The sequence below is a fragment of the Rhincodon typus genome, chromosome 1 (assembly GCF_021869965.1).
Source record: "Rhincodon typus isolate 14 chromosome 1, sRhiTyp1.1, whole genome shotgun sequence".
Lineage (NCBI taxonomy): Eukaryota > Metazoa > Chordata > Chondrichthyes > Orectolobiformes > Rhincodontidae > Rhincodon > Rhincodon typus.
This window is the reverse complement of record NC_063332.1, coordinates 113,417,346-113,438,806: the sequence shown is the minus strand read 5'-3', so window position 1 is coordinate 113,438,806 and position 21,461 is coordinate 113,417,346. Positions and strand designations below refer to the sequence as shown.

The window sequence follows — 21,461 nt, the reverse complement described above, 5'->3', positions numbered from 1 at the left end:
TGCTGCTTGGCCTGCTGTGTTCATCCAGCTCTGCACCTTGTTGTCTCATAGTAAAATGAGGCCCTGTTTACGCTTTTGGGTGGATATAAAAGATTCCATTGAACTATTTGAAAAAGAGTAGAGGAGCAGTTTCCAGTTTCCTTGCCAATGTTCATTACTGAGTTAAGCACCATAGTAACAGACTAAGCTCACTGACATTGTTAATGAGCAAGGTGGCTGTTCCATTCTCTACAATGCAAACATGGCTAGGTTTCAAGGGTACTCCACTGTAAAGCACCTTGAAATGTTCATGAGGTTCTACATGTACATTTTTTTTTCTGTTGAGTATTGTGCAGCATTACTTAATGTCACAAATCAGATTTATAAAATATGAACAGAAATTGAATGCTGCTGTGTATTGTTATGTTGTTTAGAAGCAACAGTAAAGCCAAATCAGAACGAATGACTACAAATCACTGGCAGTATTTATAATGATCTAAAAAGGTATAATATTTTAATTTGTACTGTGAACTTTATTCACAAAATCTTTACGATAAAAGGAATGGGCCTGATACTTTTTTTTAAAACTGTGTTTATAAATATTTCTAAATGTCTTTGTATACTAGTATAATATTGTATGTAGTATGATATTAGAATGCTCAAAGCAACGCACAGCATATGAAGTTCTTTTGAAGAACTTTGCCACTGTAATAAACATGGCATCACAGATAATTGAGGTGATAAGCTCCTTTAGTTGTTTTGGTTGAGGAATTTTCATTGACTAAAATATCAGAGGGCAAACACATCTTACAATAATGCTATAGGATGTTCTGTCACTTTTACGAGGAGATAGTGTTTCATTTTAATATCTTAGGGATAAATTCTAAACAGTGCAAATTCCTTCAGTTCTGCAGTATTTAATAATAAATTTCAAGTTGGATTATTTGGAGCAGGGCTTGAATCTATGGAAGAGATTCTATGGAAAAGAATGCTAACACAGATTTATGTTTTGTTCTAAAGTGTTGAGCCTACCATTCCTAAATTGCACAAACTTTAACAACCAAAAAGACCAACCATGAAAATGTTTTAATAAAAACACTGCTAGAATACTCAGGAAAGGTAACATCTTCAGAGAGACAGTTTCAGGTAAATACCTTTCTTCAGAATAGACAAAAGCTTTGATTATTTTAGACTCTGGATACATGTTCTAATTCAGCGGAAGTTTAATACAGTATGTTTGACAACTTCAGGAGTACGTTTTCAATTTTTGGTAAATGAGCAAAATAAACATTGTGCATTAAAATGGATGTATGTTATCTACTATTAAATTTCTGCAGCTTTCAAGGATCACTTTCTTTTTGCTTTCACTTTTCCAGGTTTTGCTCATATTCTGCTTTGTGTCATTCAGCATTCATGGAATTAAAGACACCACTAATTGAATACAAAAACACGACAAGTGAGATAAATCACAACTAAAATAATAACGGATTCTAATTGTATTCAATTCCATGTTGGTTCTACACACTGCATAATTGGAGAACAGTGATTAATACAGAAGGAACTCCAATCAAAATTACCATGAGAAGAATAATTGATATTGCTGATGTTGTCCAGCAGAGGGTAGCCATCATTGATATAACTGAACAAACTCAAAACAAATTGTCACACTGCTCTGTGTGGTGTAGACTCAAGTACTGTGCATGGTGAAGATGTGCAAATATTTAAAAATGTCAGTCAAAACCTTGCATTCTGAATATTGCTAACAAAATACTTTTGTATTACTTAATCTTTCTTTAATATAAACCACAGTTTTGAGATTTTTCATTGCATCATTTCAAATATTCCTGTCTTGAATCTTATGCCAAGAAAATGTTGAGCAAAGTTGACTAAAATTGCGGAGAACAAGATGAAGCAGATATGCTGTCTTGTTTTCTTGTAAACTTATTTTTTGATGTGATAAGCTATAATTTTAATTGTTTTATTCCAGAAGAAACTGATAAATTGCCATAAAATGAAACTTTAAGATTAGGCAATTAATTTGAAACCAATCTGTACCGAAAACCTCATCTTGCACTACTTTGAGCAAAGTGCAGTTGTGCAGGAAATGAAAATATTTTTAAAATTGGCAGGTTTATCCACTTAAATCAATACATTCTTACGGTTGAGTAAAAGATCTTGAAAAAACACCAACAGAATAGCATATGGAACCTGAACAAAGTTATTTCAGTGGCTTTTTAAAAATTCAGGTGTTAACAAGAAGTATTTTTTTATTTGTATGGAGAAATATCAATGCACTCCCATCAATTTCTGTCTGAAGGTCCAAGATGCTGTTAATTATCCAAAGATTAGCAGAAAATGTTTTTATTCACATAAACAACAAAGTCTAATAAGTCAATAAGTGTGAATCTAATGATAATAGAAATCTGATTGGTGCTATGAGAAACTGGCAAAAGCAAAACATAACTTCTCAATTCCTGAAACTTCACATGATTTTAGCATTTTCTGTATTTGCATTTGTCAAATGAACTTTCAGAAGCCAGTTTTTTGATTAAAACCCTGTAATTTTAGTGTAATTATATACCAACTATGGAATTAGTTGAATACTTTTGAAACAAATTTTAGTTGTCCTCTGTAAGCGTATACAGTTTGGATTTCTTTTTTCTCAAGTCACTGTTACTACATAAATGAACTTTCAAAACTAAAAAAGCCAAACCTTTCAATGAAGTGTTTACTGAATGAAGATTAGTGGTGGCTGTGTACAAAGATACAAGCTCTGTGACACAAATGCAAAAATTCTGAAAAACACGAACTTTTTTTTAAACAGAAAACCCTTTTATAAAAAATATTCTTTATGCATTGAGGAAAAAACCTATATAGGCTATGAGATTTCAGGTACTGTAACTTATTTTTTAACATTGATAGCTGCTTATGAACATTTTCCTAACCTTCTCATTAAAATATTACCTTATCTGAAGAATACTATGTATTAACAGTAGACTTCTTTTGTTCTGTTACCATGCAAACATTTATGGCATTTGAGCTATTTGTTAAAATTACGCCTAAATGAGACCTGATAGGCAGATCAATTATTGAATAGCATCATTTCCATTTGTAACAAAAAATGCTACTAATATATTTTTGTATCAAATTCAATGTTCTTATCCCAAGTCTTGTTTTTATTTTCAAAGTGTGCCTGTATCTTTTGGGCTAAAATCCTATTTGGCTCTAACAAAAAGTGAGGATATTTATATACCTTCTGAACTACATTGAATTTTGCTGCACACTAAACAGCTAACTTAGTTTTTGCATACAAATATTTTACCAGTTTTGTTAACTTGCTGGACTATCCCAAAAGAATGCCTTAAGATTTTTTAGGATCATTGCAATAAAACACAATTCTAAATAACTTGACTACCAAATAATTTCATTGTGCTGTAAAAGTGCTATGTTAGAAATTCTTGACTCCAAACACCTGATTAATGCAGCCTGTGAAACAATTAAATACTAAAGGACCAATATGGAAGCGAGACCAAACTGTGGCTAGTACAGAGTGTCTATTTATTTTTCTATGTAAAATGAGGGACTATTTGTAGCAAATGATTTTTATTATGCTTTGGATATATATTGTGGAGTAACTATTTACTTTGTACAAAAAGGTTATTTCTAATTTCATGTACTAATATCTTCCAGATAAAAGTATTAAATTCTAAAGTATTTTCATCCTATTTTCTCAGTATGTTTTCTTAATGTGAGGACATGTAGTCTCAAGTATCAATAATGAAAGATCTACATATTACAAACAACACTCAAGTCTGCACATATTAATTGGAATTAATTAAAACTTAATGAAACCAAAGTGCACAAGTATGTCACTTACATATTTGGAAAAAGAAAATCCCAACCTGGTTTTTAGAAGTGTTAATTCTTTTCAAAAGGGAACTGAGCAAAAGTCAGAAATATTAGGCTTAAGAAAAGGAGGTTTAGGGTGTGTCACGCATGTAGAAAAGTAAGGGATTGGGTGAAGTACTTGAGAGTGCAGTCACTAGTCATGGAGAAACTGAGAATGACACACTCCAGCAAATGTAGCTGGAGGAAATTAGAGATAGTGAGGTGGTAAGGCAATGAAGTCTAATCAGGAGGATGATGTTTAAATTTGAAGTATTGGATGACCAAGCAGGGAGGTGATGGCCTCACGGTATTATTGCTAGACTATTAATCCGGAGACCCAGGTGGTGTTGTGGGATCTTAGGTTTGAAACCCACTACGGCAAATGGTGGAATTTGAATTCAATAATTAAAAAAAATCAGGAATTAGGAGTCTAATAAAGACTATGAAATCATCATTGATTGTTGGAAAAACCTATCTGGTTCACTAATGTCCTTTAGGGAAGGAAACTATCATCCATACCTGGTTTGGTCTACGTGTGACTCCAGATCCACAGCAATGTGGTTGACCCTTAACTGCTCTCTGGGCAATTAGGGATGGGCAATAAGTGTTGACTAAACTAGTGACACCCACATTCCATGAAGGACTTTTGTTTAAAAGTCAATTCCATGGCTAATTCCATGAAGTTGATGAGCAAATGTAACTTTTTGTACAGAGAATTTTAGAAAAGTTTATAGAGAACAGGTTTGCGAGGGATGGGTTGTTTGTAGTTAAACATGAGTAGTATCAAATTGAAAATAAATACTATTCGATTCTGCAAAATGTTGTGATAAGTCTTTTGATTAGACAGATTTTAAGAACCAGAAAAAGACTATAAAAAGTAGAGGCAGAAAGTAGAGTAAGTGGTAGAGATATTATAAATATTTAAATAGTAAGTATATCTCCTATTAGTCCTTTAGATAGTGTGTCTAGGCAATTGATAATGGAAAGTGAGGAAATCATGGTGGTGTTAAACATTTTGTTTGTTTCCCCTATGGAAAACTTACCAAAGGTATGTGAAAATCAAGAGGTGAAGCAAAGGGGAACTTGAAACAATCACCATCCCCAGGGAAAGATGCTTGGAAAATAGCTGGACCTAAAGTGTGTCAAATCCCCAGAGCCTAGTAGCCTGCATCCTAGTCTTAGCTGTAATCTTACAAAATTCCTTTAGATTCCGAAAGGGATTCGGGATTGAAAAACAGCTAATGCCACGCCTTTCCACAAGAAAGGAGAGAGACAACAGGGAATTTTAGCCAGTTAGCTGAACTGTCATTGGGAAATTGGTAGAATCCATTATGAAGGAGGTTTATAACAGAATACTTAGAAAATCAGTGTGATTAGGCGTAGCTAGTGTTGTTTTGTGAGGGAAATGGTTTTCAACTAACTTATTCAAGTTTGATGAAGAAACAAGGTGAATAAAGGAGTACTTGTAGATGGTTATATGTAGATTGCCATAAGGTGATACATTGGAGGTTACTACACAATATTAAGATGTCTCAGAATGAAAATAACATACTAGCATGAATAAAGGATAGGTTAATAGGAAATGGAGTAGGGTTAAAATTGGTGCTTTTTTTGGATTGGCATGCTGTAACTAATCAAATGTCACCAGGATCAATGCTGGAGCCTCAACAATGTACAATCCATATCAATGACTTGGATGTGAGGACTGAATGTGTGATAGCTAAATTTGCTGATGACCCTAACATAGTTAAGAAAAGTATGTTGTCAAGAGGAGATAGTGTTCAAAAGAATATAGATAGGTCAATTGAGTTCCTAAAATTTGTCAGATGGAATATAATGTGGGAAAATGTAGGCAGGAGGATTAGTTGAACAGTGTACTATTTAAATAGAAAGAGATTGGAGAACTTGGAGGTGCAAAGGGATCTGATTGTCCTGGTTTGTGAATCTCAAAAATTAGTTTGCAAGCACAGCAGGTGATTCAAAAGACATATGGAGTATTAATGTGTGTTGCAAGGGAATGGAATATAACAACCGGGACGTTTCACTGCAACTGCACAGGGTGTTGGTGAGACCTCATCTGGAGCATTGTGTACAATTTTTGTCTCCTTGAAAATATAAACTGCATTATAGTTTAGATTGAGGTGATCTTTATTGTAACATTACAAGGTACAAGAAGAGGTTAATTCCAAGAGAATGTTTCCTTTGTAGGATAGACTAGAACTAGAGCATATTTAAGGATAAGAGGCCTTGCTTTTAAGACCGATCACAATTCAATTTTTTTCCTCGGAGTTGTTATTTGTGGAATTCTCTTCCCTGGAAAATAGTCAAATCTGGGTCATTGAATTTATTCAAGGCTGAATTCAGATTTTTGATAGACAAGGGAGTAAAATTGATATCACAATCAAGTTAGACATCCCATCGAGTGTCAGCAGGCTTGAAGTACCAAATGACCTACTAATGTCCTATGATTCTGCAGAAGATTAACAAAGCTGTAGATTAAGAACTTCAATGGCTATTGGCTGCAGTAGATCAAACCTAGACAATGTTATGAGGGTAGAATTCATTTAAAATGGTTGTTATGAAATTGAAAATGCAAGTGAGGTCTAGTTGGACAACAATGTTCAAAACTGTCTGGTTCAGGTTAAAACTACTAGGGTGAGGGTGGAATAAGTAGCACAGACTCCAAGTTTGTGTATGGAGTTTGGTAAGTAGTTTTGGTCTTCCCAATAGACCATCTTAAATGAGCGCTCTGACAACACGGGTGGTTGTGTTGAAAGAGGGAGATTTGTGTTATCAGCGTAAATTTGGCAGCCCACTCCATGTTTGAGTAACGAATAATAGTAGGGACCAAAGCATTAATCTTTTAGGAATAGAGTTAATTGTATGTGGGCAGAAAGGGGAGCTATTACTGATTGTACCGTAGAATAAGGAAGCCCTAATGATTTGAAGACCCGAAGTGGTGCTTTTATGGCAATTTCTTAACGAAAAGGAGATTTCCTGATACTTGAACAGCTTAAACCATTCACAATGTCACTATGGGAGCCAGGAGGGGAAATTGAGTATGTAGCAATTAAATATAAATAGACCAACAAGTGGATTTTCAGGACACAAATGACAGATGAGAAACTAGAAAGATTTTGGCAGTAAATTAAAATAGAAAAGGGAACTGAGATTAAAATTGGAATTATCCTGATTGTGTTCAGGAGTGATTAAGTGAGGCATTTTCAGGGGTGAGATGACTATAGAAGAACTTTAAAAGGCAAGGTATTTTGAGAAGAGTAAGAGTCCCACGAAAGGATTAGGGCCACATGTGGATAAATTAATGTCTTTATAGTTTTTGTGCCACATCAAAGCTTCTGTTTTCTCTTTGGACATGCACACATCAATGACCTACATATAATTATGCACATTTAAAACCATGTCTACAATGTACCACCATGATTGTGAAAATAAAAATGTGCAGCAGTTGTACTAGACTTTTGACATTCGGTTGTACCTATAGGTAGGTGTGATAAAGTTGTACAATGATCTGTGTGCAATAAAGTGGATTTGAAATCACTTAGTAAAGCTGACTACATTGGTCCTGCTACATTATGTCAGGCTACTCATTTAGTAACATCGACAGCAATTTTAAATGGAAGACAGCAGTGGAGTTCATTGTGTTGGTCAATCTGAAAAAGCTAAAGAACCTTTTATGGTCGTTGACTCAGTCTGTTCTTTAGCTGTAGTATGATAACACCACTCAGCTGGAGCAATAGAACCAATAGTAGTGCATTTTGTACTTGTATTTCTTAAATTTCTTTGCACCAGATGAGTTCATTGATTATGCTCCTTTAGTTTCATAATATAGAATATCCTTTATTGTCACTTGTACTACAATACAGCAGTATAGGAGTACAGTGGAAAGTTTCTACAATGGCTGCCTTTTAATGGCACCATCTTAGGTGCAAGTACCTAGTTACAAATCTTAGAGTAAAAAAAGAATATGGTGTTATACAAAGAGGATTTAAGGAAAGCATAAACATTACTTACAGAAGTAGTTACAACATAGTGAAAAGGTCTTAAATTACAGTCCGATAACAGCAGCTCAGCATGTGGCACCAGGCCCAACTCCAGCAATTGTCCCACATCGCTCCAGCATTCAGTCTGCTCTTCAGTGGCACTCGGCAGCATCCTGGTACGTCACGCTGCACCAGGATTCATCTCTTGGCTCCTCTGACACTTTGGAGGAAGATTAGATGCAGCCCCTCCATCGTCACCTCAGGCTGCCTGCTTCCCCATTCACCGTTGGGCACCGCAAGCTTCCTTCTCCCACCCTCGCCGCTAGCTCCAGGATTTGCTGCCTGCTTCTCTGGGATGCGCTGCTGCAGGGCTTGCTGCTTATGGTGTTCTGAAGCATGAGGGCTACTTGCTGTTGGCTCTGGCCCTGAGGGGAAAGAAGAAGAAATAAAAGAGAAAAAAAGGAAAAAGAACAGGCAGAGCAGAGGACCTCTGACAGGAGCATCCTACTCTGCTGCCATCTTGGCCATATTTCCCTATTGTTTGAATATGTCCAAACTGTAAATGACTTCAACATTTTTGAGTTTTGTGTGACTGAAGAACCTGATACTGGATCAGCAAGAATGTATGCTGAACTGACAATTCATGTTATTGTTACTTGGGGGTAGCTGCTCTGCTATACCACCTCTGATATTCCTTTGAGTATATATAATGTCGAAAAACTGCTGAACTAGATTTCAGTGCATGCCTCCATGTTAACTGGTTGGCTGCAATGTTTTCTCAAGAGAGGTGATATACTATACAGACATTTGTAAAGCTCTTTTATTCAAGGTTATCCTTCAATCAGTTTTACTGACCCCCTTAATAGGAATTGCTATGAGCTGATTTGCCACAGAAGATCTGCTTGGAAATTCTGTAATCATCTACATAGGAGACTGGCCTGCCCATCTAAGTTTTCTAGTGGATACTTTCCATACTGTTGGAGTATACCATGATGGAGAATTTTGTTTGTGCATTTGTCCTGGCATTAAATTCTCATCCTGGATGTCAAGTATTTTTTGATAGAAGTGTTACAGAGCTGTGATGTGGCCCTGTTGCAGACCCATGCTTCTGTGCCCCATAGAGTTGTAATGACAATGACTTGGAAAAGTTTTGATTTTTGCCAACTTATTGACTGCTGCTTCATGCCCCTATCATGGAGTTGGCCATAGGCAAAACTTGGTTTCTCGGCACATACTTGGATTCTTCAACAATAGGAGGCATCCCAAGAGAGCACACAAGCAATTATTAGAATTCTTCTACACCCTTGAGACTGGTGCAATAAATGCTTTCGTCTGGTGCTTCATAATGTGTGCCTGAAACACAATCTTAGTATTGGAGATAAAACAAAAGTTGCAGAACAAACTATAATTAGGCTCCTCTTTTTCATAGTATCAGAAAATTATATATTTTTTAATGGTTATCTTTCTTGGTTGATGATCAGAAATTTTTTTGATTATCTTGTATTCTAGAAATGTATTTATTATACTTCAATATTCCTATTTCTGATTTTCTCACCTCTTTGATATAGCAAATGCCCTCACATCTTTCCCCTTTAAAATAGGATTGTTCTTGAAGCTATCATTTCACAAGTTTTCATGAACCTCATTGCCCTTAAAACTATAGATAGAAGTTTCCAAATATTAAGATGAGGTAATGCTTTGGTAATTGTCTGTATCTAAAGAAACATCAAGGATAATGTGATCTACTCCAGGGCAACTGGCCCAATGGGGCACTGGCACCAATTCTGGGGTAGAAAGCTGTTTTTTTTTTGTCTTTATTCATTCATGGGATGAAGGTGTTGCTGGCTAGGTAGCATTTATTGCCCATCCCTAATTGCCCAGAGGGCAGTTGAGAGAACCACATTGCTGTGGGTCTGGAGTCACATGTAGGCCAGACCAGGTAAGGATGGCAGCTTCCTTCCCTAAAGGGCATTAGTAAACCAGATGGGTTTTTCCAACAATTGACAATGGATTCACAGTCATCATTAGGTTGTTAATTCCAGATATTTATTGAATTCAAATTCCACCATCTGCCATTGCAGGATTCAAACCCGTGTCCCCAGAACATTATCTGGGTCTCTGAATTAACAGTTCAGCGATAATACCACTAGGCCATCGCCTCCCCCATTGTTCTGATGGGATGGGCTTCACTTGAACAGTGTTGGATGCAGTGTCCTGGCCAACTGAATAACTAGGGCTGTAGAGAACTAACTAGAGGGGGAAGAGGGTTTGGGAGAGAGGAAATTTGACTTACAACGCAAGAGCATACAATGCCCAGAGTGTGACAGGAAGGGACAAATTATACAAAACAGCAGTAAGTAGGATCTTAGAGGGAAAAAGATAGTAAATAGTAAAAAACATTATTAATGGCTCTTCAGTTGAAAGCACATTGTATTCAAATCAAAATTAATGAATTAACTGCACAAATACAGGTAAATGGGTATGATGTTACGGCCATTATGGAGACATGGTTACAAGGAGATCAAAGCTGGGAACTAAATACTCGGGTATGCAAACTTTCGAAAGGTAGACAGGAAGGAAAGAATAATGGGGTAGCATTTACAGTCTGGGATGAAATAAGCATAATAGCAAGAAATGATCTTGGATCAGAAAATGTAGAATTCATAGGGGTGGAGGTAAGAAGTAAAAAAAGGAAGGTAACACTGGTAGGAGTAGTCTATAGGACCATAGAACAATAGTTAATCAGTGGGAATAACAATAAATAATTCAATATGATTTGGATAAGCTGAGTGACTGGGCAAATGCCTGGCAGATGAACTATAATGTAGATAAAAGTGAAGTCATCCACTTTGGAAGCAGAAACAGTGAGGGGCATTATTGCTTGATTGACCATAATTTGAGAGAGGGAAACGTGTAATGAGACCTGCATGTTCTCATACACCAGTCACTGAAAGTAAGCGTAGAGGTGCAGCAGAAGGTCAAGAAGGAAATTAATATGTTGGCCCTCATAATGAGAAGATTGGAAAATGGAGGGATGTCTTGCTGCAATTGTACAGAGTTTTGGTGAGACCACACTTGAAATGTTGTGTGCAGTTTTGGTCTCCTTATCTGAGGAAGAATGAAGGAATGCAGTACAGCTTTACCTGGGATGGTAGGTCTGATGTATGAGGAGAAGTTGTGAATCAGTTAGGATTGTATCCTCTGGGGTTCGGATAAATGGGAGCTGGGGTTGGAAGATCTTGGAAACAAATAAAATTCTAAAAGGACTAGATGGGGCAAATGCAGGAACGATGTACCCGATGATGGGAGAGTCTGGAACTGGGCGTCACAGTCTAACCATTTGGGGTAAACCATTTAGGACTGAGATGCGGTGAAATTTCTTCACTCAGAGCCTGGTGAGCCTGTGGAATTCACTCCTGTAGAAAACAGTCAAGACCAAGTTACTGTATGGTTTAAAGGAGGAGTTAGATATAACATTTGGGACTAAAGGGATCAAAAGATATGCGGGAAATGCAGGAAATAGCTACTGAATTGGATGATCAGCCATGACCATGGAGGCAGTCCAGAGAAGGTTCACTAAATTGATACCAAGTATGGATGGACTGTCTTATAAGGAAAGATTGATTAAGTTGGGCCTGAACTCATTGGAATTTAAAACAATGAGAGGTGGCCTTATTTAAATATACAAGATTCTTTTGGGATTTGACAGGATAGATATAGAGAAGTTGTTTCCCTTGTGGGAAAGTCTAGGTCCAGAGAGCATAATCTCAGATAAACGGTTGCCTGTTTAAGACAGAGATGAGGAACAATTTCTGGGTAATGAGGATAACGAATTTGTTGAATTCTGTACCAGACAGAACTCTCGAGGCTGGGTTGTTAAGTATTTTCAAGGCTGAGATAGATTTTTGAATCAGTAAGGAAATCAAGAATTACAGGGGAAAGGCAGGAAAGTGAAGTTAAGTATTATTAAATCAGCCCTGATCTCATTGAATGGTGGAGCAGAGCTGTTGGCTTTAAGGCCTGCTTCTGCTTATTCATCTTGTTGTATTAACTGGAATAGGTAATAAGTTATTTATCATTGCCACCCTCATATGCCATTTCGTAAGTTCATACAAAAAAATGTAAACTTCCTTGTAAGTCTCTGGTGTGAAGACGATTATTAAGAAAAATGCACACCAATATATTTGGATTAAGTGATTGGGCAAAAATCTGGCAGATGGAGTATTATTTGGGAAAATGTGAAGGTTTCATTTCAACAGGAAACATGAAAAAGAAATCACATTATTTACATGGAGAATGACTGAATAATTCCAAGGTGTAGAGAGATTTAGGAGTTCGAGTGCATGAGTCACAAAAAATTAGTATATCGATACATCAAGTAAAATAGTTTATAGAAAAACACAAAAGCAATACAGAAATTTGACACCCCATCCAATATCTCCATTTGTGAGATAAATGAATAACTATACACAGTTATTTGTAGGCTGTGTGATTAAGATGGTGGATAAATATCGGTTGTTACGAAAACTAAGTACAGAATTTTACCATTTTACCTGAATGATGTGGCAAGAAATCTGGGAGAAGTCAAGCAAAGTCTTTCCTGGCATCATACAGTCATAGGGATCTACAGCATGGAAAAAGGCCCTCCAGCTCATTGAACATGCGCCAGTCAAAAATATCCATCTAACTATTCTAATCCCGTTTTATGCTTGGTCCATAGCCTTGTGTGCCTTGGCATTACAAGTGCAAATCAAAATGCTCTTTAAAATGTTGTTATGAGGATTTCTGCCCCAACCACACTTACAGGCAGTGAGTTCCAGATTCCCACCACCCTCTGGATGACAAAGTTTTTCTCACACCTCCTCTTAACATTCTTCCCCTTACCTTGAACCTATGCTCCCTTGTCATCAAGGGGCAAAGTTTCTTCCTGCCTACACTACATATGTGCCTCATAGTTTTATACATCTCAATCATGTCCCCTCTCATCTCCTCTGCTCTAAGGAAAACAACCATGGTCTGTCCAATCTCTCTTCATAGCTGAAACTTTCCAGCCCAGGCAAATTTCTGATAGATCACCGCTGTAACTTCACCAGTGCTATCATAGCCCTTCTATAATGTGGATTCCAGAATGGCGCACTCTAGCTGTGGCCTAATCAACATTTTATACAGTTCCAGCATAATCTCCCCACTCTTAAACTCCATGCCTCGACTGATAAAGGCAACTATACCATATGCTTTCTTAAACACTTTATCCACCTTGTTCTGAAACTGTAAGGTACTGGTGTACATGCACATCAATGTTTGCCTAATCCTTAGTGCTTCCCAGGGTCCCAACATCTATCATATGATTCCTCATCTTGTCTGTCCTGCCAAATCCATCACCTCACATTTATCCAGATTAAATTCCAATTGCCACTGATCAGCCCATTTAACTCCCAGCTTGTCCATATCCTCTGGTAATCTAAGTTTATCCTCCTCACTAATTACCACCCCACCAATATTTGTGTCATCTGTGAAATTACTGATCAATCCTCCTACATTCATAAACTTCAAGGGCCCCAGCACTGACCCCTATGGATATACTAAACACAGACTTCCAATCAGAAAAACTCCCCTCAGCCCCCATCTTCTGCTTCCTGCCACTCATCCAATTGTGGATCCAACTAGCTAAATTTCTTTGCATGTGAATGCATACTGATACCTTCAGTATCAGTCTCCCAGCTGGCACCTTATCAAAAGTCCCATTGAGGTCCAAGAGGACAACATCAAATACATTACCTTTATCTGTAACACCAGGTCACCTTTTGAAAAAAGCCAATCAAGTTGGTCAGACATTACCTCTCCTTAACAAAACCATGCTGACTATTCTAGATTAATCTCTGCCTCTCCAAATGTGGATTATTTCTGTCCTTCAGAATTGCTTTCAATAGCTTCCACTCAACCAAGTTCAACTGACAGGCCTCTAGTTTCTTGGTTGACCCCTTGCTCCCCTCTTGAATAACAGTACCAAATTATCTTTTCTCCAGTCCTCTGGCACCTCTCCAGTGGCCAGAGGAATTGAAAATTGTTACAAGTACCCCGCTATTTCCTCTTTTGCCTCACTTAACCTGGGATAAGTTTTCAAGGCTGAATGAAATGCAACTACTTTTAAGCCTGTTAGACCACTCAAAACCTCCTCTCTACTATGTCATTTTCTTTTACTGTATCAGTGACCTTCCTCTCTGATTTCAATAGCCATATTTGGGTTGGCAAGTAGCACAATGGTTAGCACTGCTGCCTCACAGCACCAGAGACCCAGGTTGGATTCCACCCTCGGGTGACTGTGTGGAGTTTACACATTCTCCCTGTGTCTGTGTGGGTTTCCTCTGGGTGCTCTGGTTTCCTCCCACAGTCCAAAGATGTGCAGATTAAGTGGATTGGCCATGCTGAACTCCCCACTGTGTTCAGGGATGTACAGGCTAGATGGATTAGCCATGAGAAATGCAGGGTTACAGGGATAGGGTAGGGGTGGGCCTGTGTGGGATGCTCTTCAAAGGATCAGCATGGACTCGATGGGCCGAATGGCCTGCTTCCACACTGTAGGGGTTCTATATCATCCAGCTCATTAGTGAATACTGACCAAAGCATTAATTTATAACCCTACCTATAGATACTACCACTGTGGTCCTTAATGGGCCATATTCTTTCCCTCTTTATCCTTACCCTTCATGTATCTGTAGGATTTTCCTTTATTACACCTGACAGCATCCTTTCATATCCCCTCTTAGCTCTCCTAACCACCCTTTTAAGTTCCCTTTTGCACATTCTATACTCTCCTCGGGCTTCTGTTGTTTGAGCCCTTGGTTTCTGCAATAAGCCTGTCTTTTTCTCTTAATCCAGTGTTGTATTTCCCTTGACATCCCAAGTTCACAACATTTGATGGCTGCACCTTAATTCGTTATTGGAACATGTTGGCCCTGTACTCTCCATATTTCCAATTTGAATGTCAGCCACTGTTTGAGACAGATTTACCTAAAGGTATTTATTTCCAATCCGCTCTGCCCAATTAGTTGCATTTTTCAACAGAATTCCAGATGTCGCGACAAGATTCTCACTTGAGGGCAGTGAGAAGTTTAATGACTGAGATTATTACTCATTATCACCCTCATTAACACTAAATATCACCTCATTATTATGCAGCTTCTATCAAACCACCAAATGGATAGCAATTAGAAAGGATCCCTGATCTGAATGTCAGAGCTCAGTATGCTCCTCTGGACTACCGTCTTCTACACCCATCACTGTCTTGGCATGTTCCAGGGTAGTGGCCACACGGATGCTGGCATCTGACATGCCAGCCTCTCCCCGCCATCATGTCACATCTCAGATCCACTTACAGTACATTACTGCATGGTAACTTGCATTTTGCAGTACACTGGCACTTTTCATTACAAGGTTGCTGCAAGGAGGCTTTGCGCGCAGGGACAGTGTTCCAGCTCATGGAGCGGACCAGGCTGCATCTCAGGGTTACTTGCTTGGTCTTTTAGCACTTACTCGCTTGCTTTGCCCCCTCAGCCAGACTATAAAGACTTACTATACTGTTGTGTTGCCTTGCAGTTTAGCATCAAAGAGTTAGGCATTATGTTAGCAGCCAACAGTCACATTGTTGTGTCATATGTTACAACTGCACCATGTACCAGCAGCAATTATATTGCATGTTCTTCACCCAAAAGGCCATATCTGAAAGTTGTAAGGGAGTAGTCCTCACTGATGTCAACAGTTTGCTGACAGTAAGTCATGTCAATCTCAGATATCAGCCCGGAGGTTTGGTGTGGTCATGGCCAGGGACTCCATACCATTACAGTCCAGACAGTGGGTCACGGTCAGCCCTGTGCATCTAGTGCAGTCAGTCTGGGAAAAATCGCAGGAACATCACTGGGGAGTTGTACAGATCTCAGTCAGGAGACTGGTCACTCATCATTCTGGGCTGTCTGACTAAACTGCTCAAGGAGTTAAGCTACAGTCAGACAGGGGACTCTGTCCACCAAATATCAATGAGGAGACGTTATCAGGGGGCTGGTGGTGAGGGAGGGAGGCTGAGTAACTTAATGGTGGGGAGTGGAGCTAGAATTCCGCGATGAAGAAGTGTTTACAACAGTGAATGGAGGAGCTCAATGTATAAACGGAGGAAGAGACATTGCTGTCACCACAAGTTACTCCCCAGCCTGGGGCTGAGCTGATGCCTGGTCTCCAGCAGTCCTCAGAGTGCCAACAATTTGTGGCATTTCTTCCTGAACCAGCTGAGGAGGTGTAGATGTGAAGTACTCTGCAGCAGGTACCTCTGACTCTAATAGAGCTAAAACACCCACCAAAACGTCAGCATCTGAGCTGAGTGGCTGCAGTGAGGCATCCACACTGTCCGAGACACTGGAGAGGGCATGGAACCGTGACACCCTCTTGCCCACTGGAACCGTGGAAAAGGCAGTTGTGCCTGCAAGATATAAAACAGAGAAGGTGGCATGGCCAAGGGCTATAAGTGTGGCAGGTGAAAACTACATTGACGGTGAGGATAATGTTGGAGTTGCACTGCAGGGAATATTGCTTCACAGTCGTTTGGCACTACATGGATGTTTTAGCATCTATGCAGGAGCAGTCCTGGTCCTCTCCAGCCAGTGCCAAGATCCTCTCCTTGTCGGGAGGCAGAGGTGGATATCTGGCAACCTACAGCCCAATGATGGGTCGTTTTCTCCTGGAATGAGAGGAAAGGAGGAATTGAAGGAGACAAAAGTGGCTTGTTCATCTGAGAGTGCTGGTGTACATGGGTGGGGGTGGGGAGGATGGTGCTGGTGTCACATGTGAGTATGCAAAGGCTATGCAGCGTTATTAGCCTGGGTGGTTGGAGTGGATGAGAGTGAGTGAGGAAAGATACTGCATGCGACAGTGAGAACTTTAGACCATGAGCTTCAGTGGGAGCAGTGGTAGAGATTGAGTGAGTGTAAAGTAACTGAAAAGAGATGGCAACACTTACCCTGGTGGAGCAGAGAAGGTCATTGACCTTCTTGCAGCATTGCTGGGCATTTTGCTGGAATGCGGAGACTGTACTGACCGAGTAGCACCTTCGATCCATGCCAGCATTGTCTCCTGTGGCAGTCCTGGGGAAAGAGGACAGCCCTCCTCTGCACAAAGATGTTGAAGCCCCTTTCTGCAAATCAAGGTATCAAGTTCTCCATATCTGCAATGCCCTCTGGGAGTATGTTGTGTCTAACTTCAGAATGCCAGCACCTGTCTGAGTGCAAACAGCATTGTAAAGATGGCAACAGTGCCAGGGTTGATGATATATTCCTGGATATCTGAATATTGTTAAGTTCTTCCAGCTATGGCAAATGCTAGGATTGAGTTAGCATTGGACAAGTGGGGCACCATAGGACTGGGATAGGTAGGTAATGAGTAGAATTAGGAATGAAAGCATGATCAGACTCACTAGGCCTGCGAAGAAATGCCTCTCTATGAAACCTGACACTTAACCAAAATACGCTAAGATTCGTCTGCAAGATTCTTTGTATGCCGAATTATATGTGAACAGACCCGAAAGATCTACAGATCAAGAGAAAGATGTTAAAAACATGTAACCCTCCTCAGAAGGCCACCTCTTCCTTGAGACTGCAAATTAATATTTTAAGGAAGTTTAAGAATCTTTGAGATTTCCAAGCTTGATCATTAATATCAGAATTCATATACAACAAGAAAACAGTGGCTCTGGTGAGTGTGTCCACATTACAGTTGCATACCAATTCTAAGGTCAGTATCATTTTTTCAAAAAATATTAAACACCGTTACTTACTATCATCCATTAATTTGCTAAGTTGTTTACACTATTTAATTTTAACTCTGGCCATTTATTAGCATCTCAAATTGAGAAATTGTTCTATTTTCCCAAAATAGCCAAGTATAGAGCTATTAATTTCTAAGTTGTTCTATCTGCCTCACCCCTACCATGATCAGTGCCAACACTATCTTTTGACCCATTTATATCCATTCATACTCACTTACTTCGCTGTTCCATCCCAAAAATGCGTAGTAGATGTACAATTTGTGCCTTTCCTGATTTTATTTGCATAAATATTTGATGGTTTATTTACAGTTTCATTTTTGTTTTTTGTTTGTTGGCAGCAGGAATTACATTTTAAAAATGTGATTCTTGTCTCTTCCAAGTACGTTGGTGTGCAGATAACAAAATATTGAGGGTCGCATTACTTAGGACTCATTAGGCAACTTCGAGTCATAGAGTCATACAGCATGGAAACGGACTCTCCCATCCAACTCATCCACGCAGAGGAGGCATCCCAATCCGATCTAGTCCCATTTTTCAGCATTTGGCCCATATCCCTCTAAACCTTCCTATTCATATACCCATCCAGATGCTTTTTAAATGTTGTAATTGTACTCACCTCCACCATTTTCACTGGCAGCTCGTTATATACATGCACCACCCTCTGTGTGAAAAAAGTTACCCCTCAGGTCCTTTTTAAATCTTTCCCCTCCTACCTTAAACCTATAAAACTTCTATAAGGTTTTTAAAACCCATTGTCGCTGACACTCGAGGAAAACAAAACCCAGCCTATTCAGCCTCACCCTATTGCATGTTGAACCAAACGCTCTTTTGCAATCCTTTTCATTCCGGTCTTCAAAAATGTTGACGTAAATACTTCTTGTTTTTCTGCTAGAATTTTGCATATATTTAAATAAGGAATACGAGTGCTGAGAAGGACTTCCTCCTACTTTTGTCACTATGTGTCAGCATCAGCCCCGCAACATGGGATAAAGCAGAGCACACAGGTAAAGACACAAATTGCTGGTGAAACTCAGCAGGTCTGGTAGCATCTGTGGAGAGAAAAACAGAGTTAATATTTCGAGTCCAGTGATACGAAGTAAAGTTCATTAGAAAGATGCAGCTGTCATAATAAGATTTACATAAAAAACAAGTACATGTTTGAAAACTTAAAACTTTGAAATAAATATTCAGAAGTTAGGAGGTGGGCATTTTAAACCCCAAAGGCAGTTTGAAAATGTTAATTTTAGATTGCAACTAGACCCAAACTCCAATGCTTCCACTTCTGAATTTAGGGGAATGCATATTAATAACCTACTTGCTGATGGCAGGAGCTGATCTCAGATGTTGCTGCACTAAACAACCAAGAAGATTTTATCTTGAAATTTAGCAGTTTCCCTGGGGCTCAGGATATTTGGACAGAGAGAGTTTGAATCTAATTTCAGGTGGGTATTTTGATTCGCGATTGTCCCAATTGGATAAAACCTCACTGATTATAGCTGCTTTTAAAGTTCCCTCTCAAAGATCTGTCCCGTTTTGGAAACTTTAGGGAAGCATGTGTAGTATATTTAAAAGTGTATCAACAGAGGCAGACTATTACCATCTCATGATAACCAGGAGATGCTGTTGGGGAGAAGTGTTAACAGGAGGTGGGGAGGGGTGTTGTTGCAGGAACTATGTTAGATGTGGTTATGTGGTCTGCAAAGGACGAGGAGCAATTTCTTAGCCAATTAGTATGTGTCAGTGTTCCAGCGGACAGTGTCCAGGGTCTGCCCTGGGATGTCAGCTCTTGTAGAACAAGGCCTGCTGACCAGGCATCTTCATTAAAAAAAAATACAGAGCTCACGTTTCTCCAAGCTTAGTGTGATTATTAGAAACAGCGGGCAGCTCAGATGCAACCAGAACACACAGTAACAATTCACCTCACAGGTCATTTAGATGCTCAGTTTAAACTGACATTTCTAGACCTCTTCAGAGAGCAGTGGTTTCACAGTGCCAAAGACTGCAGCTCCCCAGTGTACTGGGGGGAATGCACCACTCACACATATGAAAGTCACTACTACCCTCAATTCTTTCACCCCTCCTCTGACACTTCTAAAGACATATTGAGAGTCTCAATGTTTACCACACACACATTCAAGAAGCAGTCGATGGATTGATTGTTTGCCAGGACTGGGAGTTTGTAGGCTGCCCCCATAATTACAATAGTTAGAATCAATAACCAGTCACACATGTCTCTGACCAGATTCCTACATGTACAGCATGCTATCAATTATCCAAACATAGTGCCACTACAATAACCAGGAGGGACTTTTTTTTAAATAAACCATGAGGATGCAACAATGCACAGTTGCTGTGCAGTCACACAGAGAGGTTTGTGAAGGTGTAAGACAAAACCCTGAGAGTTGCCATGTTTCATTCATATTGAGGTGTTTAACATTTCAGAGCTGTTTGTTTCAGGAAGCAAACTAAAGAATTGGTTCAAAGTAGATATAAAATGCTCTTTAAAACTTAACCGTGACTCCTGTGAAGAGTACTGTCAGTCAGCTTCAAGGGCAGTGCAATGAGAACTACATGACCATTGCAGCTGTAATAAAACAAACCATCGAATATTCAAATTCAGGGCCCTGTTCTCTGCAAACCTCGGTTCAGCAGATAAGATTGTCAAATTGGTTTGGGTGGAGATGAGGAAGAGTGGGGTGGGGTGATGTGGGATAGTGGAGGTGGAGTCACAAATGGGACAGGTCCACAGCACCCTAACAGTGACCACAACGTGGAACTTATGAAAAAGGGATTGCGATAATCAACAGTGATTTCAGTCTACATTGTCAGTAGTAACCTGGATGAGAAGTTTATAGAAAGAAAGAACTGTCGATGCTGGAGTCAGAGATCTGATGGTATCTGTCCTATTTGCCAGGATGAGCCGGCTATGCTGCACCAGTGAGGAGCAGGAGAGATTACAGCCGCAAGGGGAAAAAGGCATTGAATGTTCATCTTCAAATGCAAAGGAGGAGGAGGATGAAGCTAAGGCACCTATCCACAGAACAAATGTGTACATTGCTTTCCAGGATGGCCAAATAGCCTGAAGTTTAATCAGCTTTTATCGCAAACACAGGAAATCTAACAAAAACCCCCAGGTGACTCCCACCACCAACCTGCAGCCTCTTTTGCATGCTAACAGTCAACGAAACATGCACCAATTAGACATCCTCTTGCATTAATGTTTGTCATGAGAAAAGTGAAAGAGTGAGTTGGCCTTTTGGGCTGAATAATGGGTACATCAGTAACGTGGCACTAATCAGTAAATTATATAAAGCACAAGAGCCTGAACTAGATAGCATAAGTTTAAGGTGAGAGGGAAAAGGTTTGAAAAGGATCTAAGGGGCACATTTTTCATGCAAAGGGTGGAGCATTAATGGAATGAGCTGCCAGAGGAAGTGCTGGAGGCTGGTACAATTACAACATTGAAAGGCATCTGGACAGGTACATGAATGGAAGGGTTTGAAGGGATGTGGGCCAAATGCTGGCAAATGGGACTAGATTAATTTAGGATATCTGGTCGATATGGACGAGTTGGAACAAAGTACAACTCTATGACTCTCAGAAAAAAAAAATATAATTTGGGTTTGCACTTAATGCTTTCCAGAAACTACATATATTCAAATTCAGGGCCCTGTTCTCTGCAAACCTCAGTTCAGCAGATCATAGAATCCCTACAGTGTGGAAACAGGCCCTTCAGCCCAACAAGTTCACCCTGACCCTTGGCGCATCCCAACCAGACCCAT

The 21,461-nt window shown here is 39.4% G+C and overlaps 1 protein-coding gene across 5 annotated transcripts in view; it reads left to right on the top strand.

The window, feature by feature from the left end:
• Positions 1-3,704, top strand: part of LOC109938235 (inactive ubiquitin carboxyl-terminal hydrolase 53) — an 84,570-nt gene extending 80,866 nt beyond the window's left edge. For 3 of the 5 annotated variants that reach the window (XM_048596850.1, XM_048596833.1, XM_020536681.2), the window contains one exon: positions 1,356-3,704. The gene's annotated coding sequence lies outside the window, so the exon portion shown is untranslated. Of the gene's footprint in view, positions 1-413; positions 1,324-1,355 lie in introns of those variants that run through there. The other 2 variants (XM_048596841.1, XM_048596828.1) reach the window with 2 other exon arrangements.
• The last annotated feature ends 17,757 nt before the right edge of the window (positions 3,705-21,461 follow it).